The sequence below is a fragment of the Anser anser genome (genome assembly GCF_964211835.1).
Source record: "Anser anser genome assembly, chromosome: 5".
NCBI lineage: Eukaryota > Metazoa > Chordata > Aves > Anseriformes > Anatidae > Anser > Anser anser.
In genome coordinates this window covers 66,350,766-66,366,888 of record NC_139725.1, presented here as the reverse complement: position 1 = coordinate 66,366,888, position 16,123 = coordinate 66,350,766, and the positions used below count along the sequence as shown (strand labels likewise).

At 43.5% G+C, this 16,123-nt stretch overlaps 1 long non-coding RNA gene across 1 annotated transcript; it reads right to left on the bottom strand.

The window, feature by feature from the left end:
- Nucleotides 1-256: 256 nt before the first annotated feature.
- On the bottom strand, nt 257-14,776 carry LOC310901028. The gene is made up of 3 exons (XR_014585542.1): nt 14,648-14,776; nt 1,046-1,195; nt 257-694 (listed from the first exon to the last, which is right to left on the bottom strand). It is a non-coding gene; the product is annotated as an uncharacterized lncRNA (long non-coding RNA).
- Between the last annotated feature and the right edge of the window lie 1,347 nt (nt 14,777-16,123).

Here is a 16,123-nt window from a genome sequence, read left to right as displayed (position 1 = left end):
GGTCTGTGGCACGGAACCGAATGGCACCTCTACTTCCCCCAAAGCCAATTTTCCTCTGGCCTCTGTACAACAGGAAAGACCTAACAGTTTGTTGCCTGTCTTTAATAGATTTATTGATTTTCATAGGTGATAAATTGCACTATATTAAGATAATGGCATACCATTTATTGCTATTAAAATTTATATAACCAAAATTTAAAAGTAATTTAATTTTAAGTGGAAAATAATGATTGCAGTTGAGATACCCAAAGACAACTTATTACTCATCCTCCATCAACATTTTATTAAACAAGGGAAAAAAAAGATAATTGAAAGCTTCAGTAGAAGTTTCTTGAATATATGCTATATTAATGATCATAGTAAAAATATATTAAAGGCTTTTATACAGTTTCATATATACAAAGCTCATACTTTCATATGAGTTTATCATCAGCTGCTCAGTTCTCTGTCAAAATGATTTGTTCATTTTAAAGCACATTTGCTGTAAAAGTAATTATTGAACTGTATTGCAATGTTTTGATTCAATTTAGCTAATCTAGAAATTCTCTGCCTAAATTAGTTCCCCGAAGGCAGCCTTGCTCGCGGGCTCGGTGCCTCCCCTGCTGCCCGCCCAGACCGTCTCCTGTGCGTGCCTGTGGCCTTGGACCTGAGCCGGGGCTCCAAGGGGCCCCGCGGTGCCCTCGGAAGCTGCAGCCTGTGAAGAAACGATACGAGTAGCAGAATATCAGTAGACAGAAACAAGGAAATAAAGCTCTAGAAATACAATCCTAATGAAGAGCTATGCCTGCTAATATTTAACCTATATTTTTTCTGAATTATTCAATACACACAGATAGATGGAATATTTTGATATTGAAAATAGCCCAGCAGAAGATGGAAACAAGAATTGTAGGTTTTGCTCTGCTATTAGTATTGATTGTCTTTATATCACATAGCATGGCCCTCGCTGATGAAATAATGTAGTCACTTACAGCGCTGTCACAGGGGGTTAGGTAGGATGGCTGCAAGAGCAGAAACACATGTGATCCAAACCTCATTGACTAACCTGAATATCCCAGCAGGACAGTGATTTCGTGGCTCCTGTTTCTGTGCTGTGATGGCACCGCTGACCTGGTGCCACCTGTCCCCAGGGTGCGGGCAGCGCGTGTCCCCCCAGCGTGCTGTGCCTGCAGCGGATCCACCCCGGCATCTTGTCCTGAAATAAAGCATGCACATTAAAAACCTCACCTTCTTAAGTATGATCTACTCAAATATGTTTAACACCAAACTTTGTGACACAAATGTTTGGCATCTATCTCCTTGATATCTTTTACATCCTTTCTTACTAGGCTTCACCCCTAACCTCTCATCTCTGCCTTGCTTGCCCCTTCGTGGTGCTGAAGCTGTGTCGCGTGTCTAATGGCAACAACCAGACCTCAAAACGCAGAGAAGGGGGAAGCAGACGTATTATTTGGCTGTATGAGCAACTACTTTTTCAAGGAGCAAAAATGTGTAAAATCTGAGAAGAAAAAATCAGTGATGAAAAATAGCAGTACCTTTACTTGATTTGTTCATTAGGTGCAATTTCCTGCCTTCTTGATTGGCACTGCACCCCCTAACTACTAGGATGGGGAAGCAGTTTTGTGACCTGCAGTCGCTGTGCCCCTCCTCAGGCTTCAAGGAGGACACGAGCTAAAGCCTCTTCTACCTGGCACAGAGGCCATACCCACAGCCCGTCCCTATGTTCCAGCCAAGCCTTCCCCAAAAGGCAGCATTTCTGAGATCTAAGGCACTGCACTTAAAGCATAAACCATTCAAGTGGATATTTCAATTGGGCTAAATGCAATAGAGGGATAAATATATATATAAATATAGAATAATTTGCCAGGCTCTATATTCTGATTTTCTTCCCTAATGGCCACTAAAGGCTTAATGGTGAAGAGGTGAAGAATAAAATGACCAAGAGGTGAAGTGGCAGAAAGAATTAACAAGCCAGCGTAGTGATATTTTCAACATTTTTTTCCAGATAAAAGGACTGGATTTCCTACTCCACACGGGCATTGCAGCCACAGGGCTGCAGGCTGCCTGCAAAGAGGCCATGGGTTTTGCAGCAGAAGCTGAGGATACCGCAAGCAGCACGTGCCCCTGTGCAGCTCCATGCCAGAAGAGCCTGCACGTGCCAGTAACAACTCATTAAGAAGCCCAGTAGCCTGCACGAGGTTCCCCAGTCGGTGGCGTGGGTCACACTGTGCCCACAGGGAGATGATGTCCCCCAAAGCTGGTGCTGCCTGTGGGTGCTCCAAACTCACGGCAACGGGGCACAGGGGAAGGATGAAAGGGACGCGGGGGCTGAAAGCATGCAGCAAGGAGAACCACATCCTGTAATAACAGAAGGAAATAGCTTGGAAAATGAAATGAACTCCCAGTAGAGCAAAGTAAATAGTAAGCAAATTGTCATCCAGGTACATAGTGGGAAAAAACAACCACTTTTCAGACTGCTCTTCAAAACAGTACAATCAGATTCTAATTTGTAGCTACAGGCCCCGCAAATCTTATCCCCTTTCCCCTTCTGACTCCATTCCTGATGGGCCGTCAGAAAGACGCAGGCATCCAAGAGGCAAAGGGCACGAGCTGGAGCCCAGCGGCTCCCCCTGCCCCTCTTTCTGCCCAGAACCAGTCTGTTCTGGTATTGAGCTCAACATCACAGCACTTCCCAGCCAGATGATAATTTCAGTTTTACTTTATCCCAAGGAAGATTAAAGGCTCCTATAATGTGTAAGCCATCAGCTTGAAATATTGTCATGGACTACATTTTTCAGGGTCTTTTTTTTAATATTCCCCAAATAAACTGTACTCTTCCAGCACAGAGAAGAGAATTGAGGGGAACGAGATATAGGTGAGTACAACTGCGAAGGGCTGCCAAGGTTAACAAGGAAGGGTCACATCTGTCTTCTGCAGGAGCTGGGGGCAGGCACTGCTGCAGCCGGGAAGCCGCACGGTGGAGCAGAAAGCAGCAGGTTCTCACCACGCAGCTGGACTGCGGGGCCTTGCCACAGGTGGATTTTCAGGAAGACCCACTGATGAAAAAATGAACTGGTGGCTGTTGAATCCCTTGGTCTTACTATAGACTTTTGGAGGCTGCAATTCGGAGAAATATCACTGTGTGCTTCCCCTGCTCCTATACTTCTGCAGGCATCAGGTACTGGACTGTGGACCTAACCAAAGCAGATGTTCCCTCTGGTCACTAACATTTGCGTATGAATATCAGGCTTCCTGAAAAAGAATATACATTTTGTAGGTTTGACTGTGAGTAGAGGAAAAAAAAACACCTTTCCTAGCTTTACCAAGTTGTGATGGTGTGATGTGTTTGTTCATCCTGTCCTTCCTGCAGTTCCTGGGCATCACTCCAACATCAGTGACACCCAGCATGGCACAGACCAATAGGGCTGCCTGTCAGTCAACAAATCCTCCTTTGTAGAAACATTCACAGCTCTTTTTTTTTCCTTCTCCATACTTTAGATCAAAATAAGACTTTTCAAAGTCTTAAGGGAAGAAGTCTTTAAGTCTGAAGAAAATAGAAAACAGAGTGGAAATAGCAAGTCACCCACAAGTCCTGTTCACCCACAAGAAACCTCTGGGGCCTGAGCTGTTCTACTTCACATAGATCTTGAAAACTCCTTCTGTAACCAGGAGATTTGGAAAGCAGATTGTGAAACAGAAGACTCCCCTTCATCCTCCGCTCAGCAGTCAAGCGTGCCTGACTTCCCCATCCTCTCTTCTACTTCTCCTTATTCTCCCAACACCAGTCCTTCCTGCACAAATAGTTTGCAATGAAAATTTCACCACACTTGAAAGTGTCATCAGTACAAGTGTACATATATACATATTGTGCTTCAGTAAGTGGAGCCCACTTGGATCAAGCCCTTCAAGCTATCTTTCTGAAAAGCCTGCTTTCTGGCAGCACTGCACTTTAGCCTGGACAAGACAGCTTTGAACATGGTCGATTTTTCCCCTATACCTGCAGAATCACTCATACCTGATACTGAGGGGATCTCACTAATCCAAACATGATTCAGTTTGTAAAATATTGGCATGAGAAAAGCAAACAGGTGCAAGGAAGGGATGCTAATGTTTTCTATGCCCAGAGGTTTTGACGATCTTTCTGGAAGCAGATTTTCACTAACAGCAATTGCAAGCATTTGTAACAGCCTGGTTTCTTTTCAGGGGCAGGGTCACATTTTCAATTAAAGCTATTTTATCTATGGTTGCTTTGCTTTCCCAGGTGTCAGCCATGCGTGTTTGAACCTGGCCACTGTTATGGTGATGTGTAAGAATATCCTCAACTTTAACAAAATACAATTATTGCTGTAAAAAATCCCTTTTAAAATTAGAACTCGACTGGAATATGTATTTTCTTCTAGCTCATCAACAGTCTATATAATAGAAAAAATGCTACAGACTTTATTAAAACTCATCCTCACTGAGCCCATGAGTTTTGATTTCAAATGTTCTTCTATGCAACTATAGTAAGTGTCCTCAACTCTCACAGATACCACAAGTATATCAGAGGAACACTTCAGAGATTAGGTTGTTGGGGTTTCTTTAATATATACACATGAATGATACTTACTGAGATGTTGCTAAGATTGGCTTTTCCTGGGTACCTACTTACCCAAGTGTTCTGGAGTAGGGGAATGAAGTGCCAGACAGCAGCACTGCTGGCACTACTGAAGTGTAGGTTGCATGTTATTAAGAGGAAAAACAAGTGGGAAGAGATCAAAGTAAGTTTGGATTAAGTTGTGGGTTTTTTTCGTTTGTTTTTCCTCCTACAGGGAAAATTGCTTTTTGGTGAAAAAAATATACTCACAAATTCTGAAAAATTACTGTGGTTTCTTAGTCCTTACTTTTGTAATGTATAGAAAACCTACGTTGAAACTAGTATTTGCCCAGGTGCCAACATCTGAATTAGTACATACATCACCAACAGCACATTTCCATTAACAACAAAAAAAGTTGAGTTATTGATTTGAATAAGATAATGACAAAATAGGCACATCGTTCCAAAAAGAATAACAAAAAGAAAGTATAGAAAATGAAAACAAGAGTAAAGAGGAGAACTGGAATTACGGAACAGTAGATCTGCCTTAGGTCAGCTTCACAGAATCATAGAATTATAGAATTGGTTGGAAAAACCCTCCAGGATCATCTGGTCCAACCACCCCCTACCACCAATGTCACCCACTGAACCATGTCCCTAAGCACCACGTCCAACCTTTCCTTGAACAGCCCCAGGGACAGTGATGCCACCACCTCCCTGGGCAACCCATCCCAATGCCTGACTGCTCTTTATGAGAAGAAATGTCTCCTTGTTTCCCCTGGCACAACTTGAGGCCATTCCCTCTAGTCCTATCACTAGTTATCTGCGAGAAGAGGCCGACCCCCAGCTCTCCACACCTTCCTTTCAGGCAGTTGCAGAGAACAAGAAGGTCTCCCCTGAGCCTCCTCTTCTCCAGAATGAACACCCCCAAGTTCCCTCAGCCGCTCCTCACAGGACTTGTGCTCCAGGCCCTTCACCAGCTCGTAGCCCTTCTCTGGACCACGTACATCTTCCCAAATGCCTCTGTGCTGGGAGCAGAGTAGGAAGCAGATGAGCAGGGGTAGGTATAACCAGCAAATATAGCAAAAATAAATAAAGAGGTTTCTAATTTGCCAGAGTTCTGTTTTTTTGTCTGTATTACTTGTACTCTTTAAAGAGAAAAAATGGTGCCAATCCATCTTTACTTTAAAAGATGATGACACTCAAACCACCTCTCAACTGCTGGAGTGGGGTGAAACAAAATACAGTAACATTCAAGAAAACTCTCTCCTCTCATACAGCCCGTCTGGGCATGGCTGGAGGGGAATCAGTCCAGTGCAATGGACTGATGGAACGGGAATCAATCCAATGCAATGCTTCTGTGCTGCAATGCCAGACTTCGTGGATACTTACGAGATGTATAAATACAAAAGTAAATTTAAACTGGAAAAAAATATATTCTTTTCAATTAGCAGACTACCCAAGCTCACCAGACAAGCTCTGGCTAAGTTATATCTTCTCTAGTTCTTCCTCCTCTCCACAAGCCACATTCATTCAGACCAACTCCTTCCCTCCTTCTCACTCCAATTTTTATGCTAATAACATCACTGAAGCCTCTCACATTTCTAAATACAGCCCTTCATCATTTCCCTAATCCCTGCGTAATTCTTGTACTGGCCCATATTCCTGCCAGCTGAACAAATAGTTTGCAATGAAATCAGAAGAGTAACTGAAGCCTCAGGACCTAGAATCGACCACAGCTGCTTTGCCTAGAGAAGCAGCTGTCCTACCAAAGAGAGACACCTTGTTAGGTCTGTGTGGCCAGACATTGCCCTCAGGTCATTTTCTATTGATATACCCATTTCTTTGATAACACTTACCTTACACGTACTCCAGCAGTTTGCAGCCCCAGAGACCCACCAGTCACACAAAGGAGTTTTCCTCCTGAACTGGGCGCACGGTACCGAACGCACCCAGGGGCGTTGCCCTGTGACTTCACTCTGCAGACGCACAGATGAACCCTTACCGGATCTTCAGTGTTGGGTGCCAGTCCATCTGTTTGCAGGCAGAGATAGCTGCCCTTATCTGAGTATGTAGCAGGTCTCCCCAGTGTTGCTTTGCTCTGTGCCTGATGACCCTTTTCATGTGTCCCTTCCCATCAGCTGTTCTGGTTTTGCCCTTTGTTCAGCATCTCAGACTCAGACCTACCTGCTTTCTGCCAGTAAACTTTATCCACCCAAGGGTGCTGTAAAGTCTCAGGTCTACAGTCCACGTGGACTGCACTGGTGCCATGGATTGCCTGTCTAATGCACAGGTAGAGATTCATAAAAATTCTTGTTTTTCTGGACATTTTGAATTATAGGGAGGACGCAAATTCTCAGAGTACCCCTACAAACCACTGTAGCACAGACGTTGGGTTTTCAAGTTTCCTAAGGTGAAGCATTCAGCTCTTGACATCAGTATCAAGCCCTGTACTGGCTTAGCCATGGTCCCGTGCCCAGTATGGGATTTGCATCTCTTTGATCATGCCAAGTGTTTCATACTATTGAGCACAAAACCCACACTTCAAAACAAAGGAAATATTTTCCCCTTTTCCCAAGATAATTTTAATTTTTCCATTTTAAGAGTTACCTCATTTTCCCTAGACCTTGCTGATGGGAAATTCTGATCAACATGTAATGCAGATTTCTGGGTTATCAACAGTTTAAGGAGATTATCACTTCTCATCACCAGCTCCCTCAGCCCCACTTTGCATCCAAGTATGTGCCTTTTGCACAGCTTAATACTGAGAAGATTGTGCCACAGATCAGTGTTAAATATATTTCTTCTTTATACTACCAATATTGATTTTTCCACCTTTTCCCCAGACTCTGTGCAGTATTTCCTTTTTTTTTTTCCTCCCCATGAACAAGCAATGGAAATCATAGATCAAAGTTTTGTTTCATGTAAAACTGGTCTCTGGAAAAGCTAATTTTTTCCATTATAATTGCATCTGGAAACAGGGTGTTCTAAGAGACACATATTACCCAAAGCCCATGGGCTCCAAGCATTTTTCTTGCCCAATTTCCCTTCTCTGCTTTTTTCTCTTATGAGGTGCAAGAAAGGATGCAGAGGCCTGGAAGAAAACTGCTTCTGTTATTCAATTTCTTTCAGTAAGTAAAAATAGTTTATACTACCTAACGTTTGAGCTTCCTTCACTTGGAGAAAAAAACAGGTTATACACCATGAAAATCCCAGTTAAGTAGTTAGGGAAGGATTGAAATAGTTCCATTGTAATTCATGCTGCAAGTAAATTTTGAATAATATCTTGAATCTGGAATGCTCTATTTATTAGAGAGCTAGAAAATATTCAAAGATATGTTGCTTTGAAAAGTTGTTGCCCAAATCATTTAAATCTGCCAAACATAAATATCATTACACTGGGCACAACTGCCCAGTATACAGTTACCAGCTGCAGATACAGACAGAATGGAACAAGTAGAACCATTGACTATTTCTGCTAGAAAAAGTCTGTTTTCCAGGGACGAAGAGATGGAAGGTATCTACTTTAAAGATCTCCAAAGGTGTCCTACACAGGCTGTCTGGAAGAACCTGCAAAAACTACCTGTGAATCACAAAAACTTGGAGGAAAGGGTGGGGGAAAAAAGATTTCTGACATTCTCTGTAGGCTGTGGATTGATTATGAGGCACATTTGGCTTCACTGGAGCCCCCCTGGGGTTCCATCCCACTGTCACTGCAAAGCACCCTCACAAAATAGTTTGTTTCCCATAGGATGGCAAATTTATTCTTTTTACCCTCAAATTCTTAGGGTATAAGAAACCCTGAAGTAGTTCCTTACATTTATACCAGCTGTTTTGGATGTTGGCAATGGCATCTGGCATTTCCCTACGGCTAGAGAAATCATTCTCAAAGTGACTTGGATTCTGTGAAGCTTCCTACAAAGCAGAACTCTCACTTGAAAAAGCATCCTTCTTCCAGACAATGCACAATCCCTGAAGCATGATCACTTTAATAAATCCAATTATATTCCCCCACCCTTTTGACTTAGCACTTGTCACATAACTGTCTTACAACCTGGTCCATCATTGAGCACAAGGGGACCTGATCCTTGTTGGGACTTTGTATGGCCTGCAATATATCTGAAGTCACAACAGAATATAGGGAGACTATTTACTGTTCCATATAATCAAGGCTTTACATTAGCCTCATCCTCTACTTGATAAGTTGGTTGCCCTAGCCAAAAAGCAGTTTCACATTATCCAGAGTTTTTTTGAACGTTTGTTTTCTCCAAACATTTATCGTATTTTTCAAGCCCATATTTAAGCCCAATCCTATTTTTTAAAAGGCCCGATCTGCTCCAAAAACAAGGTGTTACTTCCCATTTAAATTCATAGATGTATAGTTTATCATCACACGTACAGACAGGCCTAGCAGGATCTGTGCAGAAAGGTGAATTCAAAATGAAGCAGTGGCAGAAAACAGACGTGGTGGCCAGTGAACGGATAGTTGCTCGTACAAGAGGATAATCATACAGGAAATCAAAATGAAGGCCAGGAGCATGTTTGATGGGTACGTACAAACGTCATTGATATCATTAGAGAGAATAAATGTATTTAGGTTGAAAAAGCAGGCTAACATGAGTACAGGTGGCCATGAATACAAAGACTGAAAACTGAAAAACAGTGAGCATTTGGGACACAAGCCTAAGCAGGGATACTGGGGACAAACAGCCAAATTATTTTTAGGCCACACATGGAACTGAGTTTTAGGGATAGACTCTGGTTGCTTGTAACAAAATAGACTCAATGCACTGACCTTACTGCTCCCTCCCTCCCGGAGCCCTGGCACGATCTTGCCTTCTCTGCTTTAAATTCCTCAGAACTGACAGATTTCTGCTAACACATCACTGCTGATGAAGTGGCAGGTTTCTGATAATAACCTGTCTTGTCAGGATATGTCTGACCTGATGCAGTTCTGACAGCAGCAAGCAGCCATACCCATCAGAAATCACATCCCTCAGCCACGAGAGCACTGGGTGCAGCATGGGAGGAGAGCAGACAAGGAGCCTGGGCACCAGGCACTGCCTGCTTCTGCCTGGGGTGACACAAGCTGTCTGCTCTGCTTGTTTTACTGCTACACGATATTTGCGTCATGAAACAGGGGAAAGCCATTGTTTTGTCTTAACTGAGAGTAAGCCAGATCTTCAGAAGTTTTGCAGAGAGGTGCCGTTCGGGTGGCAACTGCTGATTTTACTCATGCTAATCCAGAGCAGTGACATAAGCAATGCCAAAGAGCTCATTGTCACATGTGTCCTGGGCACAGATTTCACTTTACACATAGATGCACTCATCTTTGAGCAAGCTGATATCCACCAAGTTACACATTGGCTTTTAAATAAAATAAAATAAAACCAGGAGCTGGAAACCATTTGCTAATGGAAAAAATCTTTTAGACTTTCTCAATACAAAAAGATTTGTTTTAAAATATTGACAGATATTCTCAGCAATTTCTTCTCCACTTTAGCCTCAAGTTAGAGTTTGTAAAATTTCTAATTCTTAAGAAAAAGGTTTTCTACATAGAAAAGCCACACAAAGAGAGCCCTATTGTTGCAGGTATTTTGGGTGGGTGGGGGGAGCACTTCATCCTCCTGAATTTTAAGGCTTTTAATATTCTGTGTGTTAAGCTACTGTATTTGTATGCTACTTACACTGTTACATCTCTCCTCCTGTCTTCATAATTCTGGCTTTGACAGCAGGAGAAAGGATCGCTTAGTTTTCCCAAGGTTTTTGATCTGTGACGACAACTCTATCTTTGTGGAGTGCTGATGTCTATTCTGCCCAGGAATCAGACAGTATTACTGTAAAACTTTGTCATCGGGCTCTGCTTTGATGGATGACCAAAGTAGCTGCTATTCTATTCAAAGGTAAGCAGGAAACTTGTAAGAAATTACTCAGGAGAAAGTGAGAAAATAATGTGCAATTCCAAATGGCATGACAAAATGATCTGCTTAAGCTCAGCACTTAGCTATCTGAGAATGGGAGTGAAAAAACACCTCACCCATATTTGAATAGCTGATCACGTAACTAACTTGACAGGCCATTTATATGGTGAGATTACATCGTTGTATCAAACTGTGGGCTGTGTTCTGCCTTCAGTTACACTTTGCATGTCACATCTTCATGGGGCCATAAAATAAAGAAACAGGACAAAACATCTAACTGTGCACACACTGTATTCCTGGTTCAGTATTGCTGCAAGGGTTTGTTTCATTTGTTAAATGGCAGAATAATTTGGCCAGCAGATGCATTTAATGGATACCTTCCAGCACTAATAGTTACAACCTGATATATGTTCATTTGTGTAACGAGTCCCATTAAAAACACATGCATATCTTAAGGAAAGAAAGAATAAGGTTTGTATAATAACAGAATAATCACACTTGCTTAAAACAATAGAAATAGGAAAGAAAAATCCAAACAAGTTTCCAAGCATCAGGAAATAAAGTGATGAGTAATAACCAAAAATAGATTTGTCAAGAGCATGTCATGCCAAATGACTCTGACCATCCATAATGAGACAGTAGAACTGCTCAGAAGGGAACTAAATGCCACATATCTTGCTTTTAGCAGTGATCGAGACTGGTTTGTGAGACTGCCTCCTGAACAGCCACATGGCCTTGCGCTATATGCTGGGTTAAAACTGATGAGATCTTTCTGCTTTGAGGCCAGTTAACAGAAGCATGGAAGGCTCCACCAAGCATGGTGGCTAGATTCGGGTCTACTCCACGTGTATGTCATGAGTGCAAAAGACAGGAGATCACACTACTTTTTGTTGATGACATCAAGACTTATTCAAGAGAATAGGATTAGACTGCATAGGTATTTTGAGAAACTGGATAAATACAAATAACTGTACAAAAGAGGAAGTAGGAAGAAGTTCAGTTGTACTGAAAAAGGGGAAGAGAAAACTGGTCAGACAGCGCTTCCAGCAGAAGGGGTCCAGGAAGACCACAAACACAGCCTGTGTCAGCATCAACAGGCTGCTGTTAGAAAAGCCTAATCCTGCTGGGATATGTTCCGTAGGGGAAGGAGCTGTGTGAGACCACCTTCCACTGCTTTAGGGGAAAGCTAAGGTAACCAGCTTTTATTTTAAGACTACAGATCAATATTTTGTGGCAATAGACTAGATTAATCACTTGCAAGGATGCAATGATGCCTTGTTTTGTAGGTTCTTCATCAACATTTTTACCTGTTACTGTTAGTTTTCCACAGAGAATCACCTTATCTAAATATTTCTCAAGACTATCTTGCATACTTATGGACCACTTTTGACCCTGCACCTGAATCCCCAAGTTCTGAAGCCCATTCCTGGTAGGCTGAAGGTGCCATTTCAAGGAGCAGTGCAACAGCACCTCTTGAACCTGTGCCTCTGGTCTGCTCAGCAGCTGGAACTCTGTCCTGTAGTCCATCAGGAACATTAGCTCTGAAATAAGCTCTCTTTGTAAGGAGTAAAAATAGCCTTTCAGAGAACCCTCTGGATACATGCTAGTCTAAGCCCTCTCCTTGGATTAGGACAGTGAATGGTGTATGAAGCTATGGACTATGAAACATACTTGTCTCTTCCCACATAAACTTAAATAAGACAAGTTTATTGTCAGATTAGTCTTCAACTGCCTGCTCTTTGGAGTCTGGAAAGTCTCAAATTGGCAAACTTAAAATAATTGCATCTTTGATAAGAAGAATCAGACTGTGCTTGTAAGTGCTAGGTAAGCTCTGAATTTTATTAATTTATTACGTGTGTTGATCTTGCCTTAATTAACAGATCCTCAGATATTACATGAAGACAAGAAAGTGACATTTAATGTTCTAACAATTGTGCATAAGCACAAAACTCACTGTGATAATCAGGTACATAGAAATGTTAACATCTTGGACACCAAACAGCATGCTGAAATTCAGGTAAAGCTACTCTGATAATAAAACCAGCACAGACACTGAAAATTTTCTGTTTCCAAAATAGTTTCACAGCCTTAAGAATTGCCATTTAGGAATTTATTTTAAGCATCAACATTGCCTAGTCTGCAAAATTCTTCTATGTAATTAGGAGTTAAATTCAACTACCCTCAGCAACAACAGAGAAGTACTGAGAAAACCCATACCTGTGTATACTCTAGGCTTTTAATTCCTTTTTTTATTCAAGTCTAAATGACTATGTTCTATTACCAAAGGAATATTGAGATAGAAAATAAATGCAGAGGGACTCTCACGAGTAGGCAGCTGTTCAGGAAAACAGTTTAACAAAAATAGCTACTCTACTTCTTGGATATCCTCCAGAGTCAAGCTGGAAAGCTTCACATGCACTTGATTTAAGAAAAAAGGAAAGGCTTCCACCCACCATCTCCTTCAGGACCACGTTTTCCTTTGCTCTCCAATGCTTCAGTGACCTCTATATTCCAGTTACATGCACAGTCTTCAGCTCTCAAGGAGATTAAATAACAGAAGGATCTTCAAAGAACTTTAACACAAGTCAAACACATTTTCAGCTCACATATAATAAAATCTGTGCAACTTCCTAGCATCAGATAACACCAAGATATTGCTAGACTCAAAAGTGATTCAGGGAGATTTGGGGATGATTGTTCTACTGGTGACTATTAAATCCAATAGTCAAGAAATCCCCACACCATCAACAGCTGAAAATAAAAGCCAGAGGAAGGGCTACCTTACTCAAACTATTTCTCATGTTATTTCTTAATCACCTGCATTCAAGCAGTCACTGATCTTAACTCACTACATACTGTGGCAAACTTACTGTTTTAAGAAAAAAAGAACCCCTACAGCGCTGAGGTTATAAAAAAAACGAAATGCTGAAGTCTCTGGACAAAGTCTACAGGTGATGTTTAAAAACACAGACATGAGCCTGACCAAAGAAGCCAGAAGTCTAAGGGCAGAGGAAGGCTTTGTTCACATGTTGTCAGCATTCCCCTAGGCAAAGAGGAAACCTCTTAAGCAACAGTTCTCCTGCTGGATTTTCCTTTTATTTTCTCCTATGGGAGTGATGGGTGGCCACACAGTGGTCTGTCCCCATTTATGGGGACATTATTTCTGACCTGTTCCTTCCTCCCCCCGGCAGGGTGCCCACCCACCAGGCAGCTCCGTCCCTGCGCAGCTCACTCTCAGTCAGAGCAGGGTGTCACATACTTTGGTCACGGCAGGAGGAGCCATACATTGCAGCAGCTCCCAATCTTTGCTCAGTTTTCACAGCCTTTAACACCAGTTAGCTGCACTGGCATTTCAGCTGAGGAGAAATGGTTTCCACCAAATCAAAATTAGAGCAACTCAACTGCGCAGCCAAGAGAGAAGAAACTACTTTTGCCAAACTGAAAGGCACTTCAGGGTTGCTCTGGGACTGGATTCCTCCCTCATTAGCCTTTGAGTTTAACTGCAACCCACACCTCTACACGCTGTGGGCACGCTCCTGTGCCTGCAGGGCTAACGCAGGCCGCAATGTGCCTCATGCCTGCACCAGGACAAAGCATTGGTTTGCAGTGCTGAATCCCTAGGAACTAACGCAGTGCTGCACAGTTCCCCCTCTGGACCACACCTGCTAGTACTGAAACCACACACTTCCCAGCCAAAACAAAGCCAGACCAGAATTCAGGCAACCAAGAAACACAGCAAAAGCCCCCAGAAAAATCAGTCTATATTTTGTGCATTAAAACCCACAAACCAATCCAATGGAGGAAGAAAAACAACAAAACCCAATTAGCTGTATTATAAGACAGTTTTCTTAAGCAACGTGGGGCTGAAGGCATCACAAGGACAAGGCAGCCCAAAAGGCTGCAGACCCTCAGCCATGCACTGTTCATCCCCAGAAGCACTAACTGGTACCGCCGCTTCAGCTGGAGCCTCAGCAAGGCAGCAGTGTTAAGCTTGAGCTTGTGTTACAAAGCCCAGCTTAACAGTTTGGCAAATTTGGCTTAACCTAAGGCTGTGATCACAGTGGGATGGTGCACAGCAGGCACCTGAGCACCACCACACTCATTCCCATATCACTCCTCTCCCCATCCCCCCCAAGTCCAGCTGTTTCACCTTTGTTCCATGCAGGACAGAGCAGCCCAAACCACCACCTCAGCTTTACAGCTGAGCTGTAGGTCAGCCTTATAAAGACAAAGAGGTGAGCACCTTCTGTGTCTCCACCTGAACTCCCCTCTGTGTCAGCTGCACCGTGTTAGTGAGCCACTAAACACAGATTTTTTAATTGACTTGTGATTGACTTTCACTACTAAGCTACCCTAGGGGCAGCTCTCCTCCCCTTGGTCATCCCCAAGCACACTGAAGTGTTAGCTGTTGCAGAGGCATAAATCGTAGTAAAATTTGGCTTTAGCTATTATTAGATTGTAAGATCTAGTAATTTCTTTCCTGATGTCAGAATGCTGCTCTACTGAATGAGCCTGGCTGTGTACGAAAGCTAAAAGCAATGGCAACGTACGTGCCCAGTAGGTGCAGCCTGAATTGCACATCCATAATTTGCTCAGCTGAATGCAGCTTAACTCACGGATTTCCAAGTTATTCCTTTCACACAGATTTTTACCTTCGGTCCATTTTGACATCTCAAGGAACCCACCAAAACACCCTTTGGAAGTGCTAACAGTGATGGCTTATCTAAAAAGCCACAAATCCCTTCCTACCACCCCTGTTTCCATAGCTGCATCAGATCAAACACGGGGCTGCTTGAAACTGGGTTTCAGAGTCTGGGGACTCTGAAAGTCTGGGTTTCCAGCTGGGGACAGGCTCTGGGGGGACCGAGGCACCCCTGCGGCCCAGCACGGCGCTGGGCAGCAAGGGGCACCGAGCCGACCCGTCACCACTGCCGCCGCAGGCGTGGTGCTGTCGCGTGCACCTCGGGGCCGTGGGTTTGCTGCCCTTTGATCGCTGCTGACCAAGTTCCCCCTATTTTCTTCCTTCCCATGGGGGAGAGCTAGGCAGGCCCGCTCACAGGCTGCTTCCCCGGGCAGCAGCCTCGTCACGAGCCCGCTGCCGGCAGACGCGCTGCATGCCATCTGCGCCGAGCAGTTTGTTTGCAGAGCACGGCTACCTTCTGTTTGCTGCCTTCAGAAACGAGATGGCGTGATGCAGGAACAATCAGAGGGAAACATTTCTGTCATCTTCACCGGTACCCTCAGCTCTACGGCCCCCTGAATGTGAATTAGTGTCTTAAACAGTTTATTCATTCATGGCAATCTGTTCATTTATTTTCAAGAGATTGTATAGCTCTGGGAAGCCTCGCGTGTTTGCTTTTTTTTCCCTCTCTAAGCCCTGACTATGAGATATTCTCTATTTTTCTCAGATCAGTGCCGCTTCCACTCTGCTGGGCTGATGTGTGAGACAGTCCTGGGCTCAGGAATGGAAAGGAGGAACATTTAGGATCGAGTGAAGACTGCTGAAGTGGCCGTGAGTTACCCAGCAGCTGCACGCAGCCCCAGGGGGCTCAGGGGCTGGCAGCTGGCGGGCAGCAGAGGCAGGATGCGGCCACCCGAGCACGGCCATGCTCCGCGTGCTGCTCCC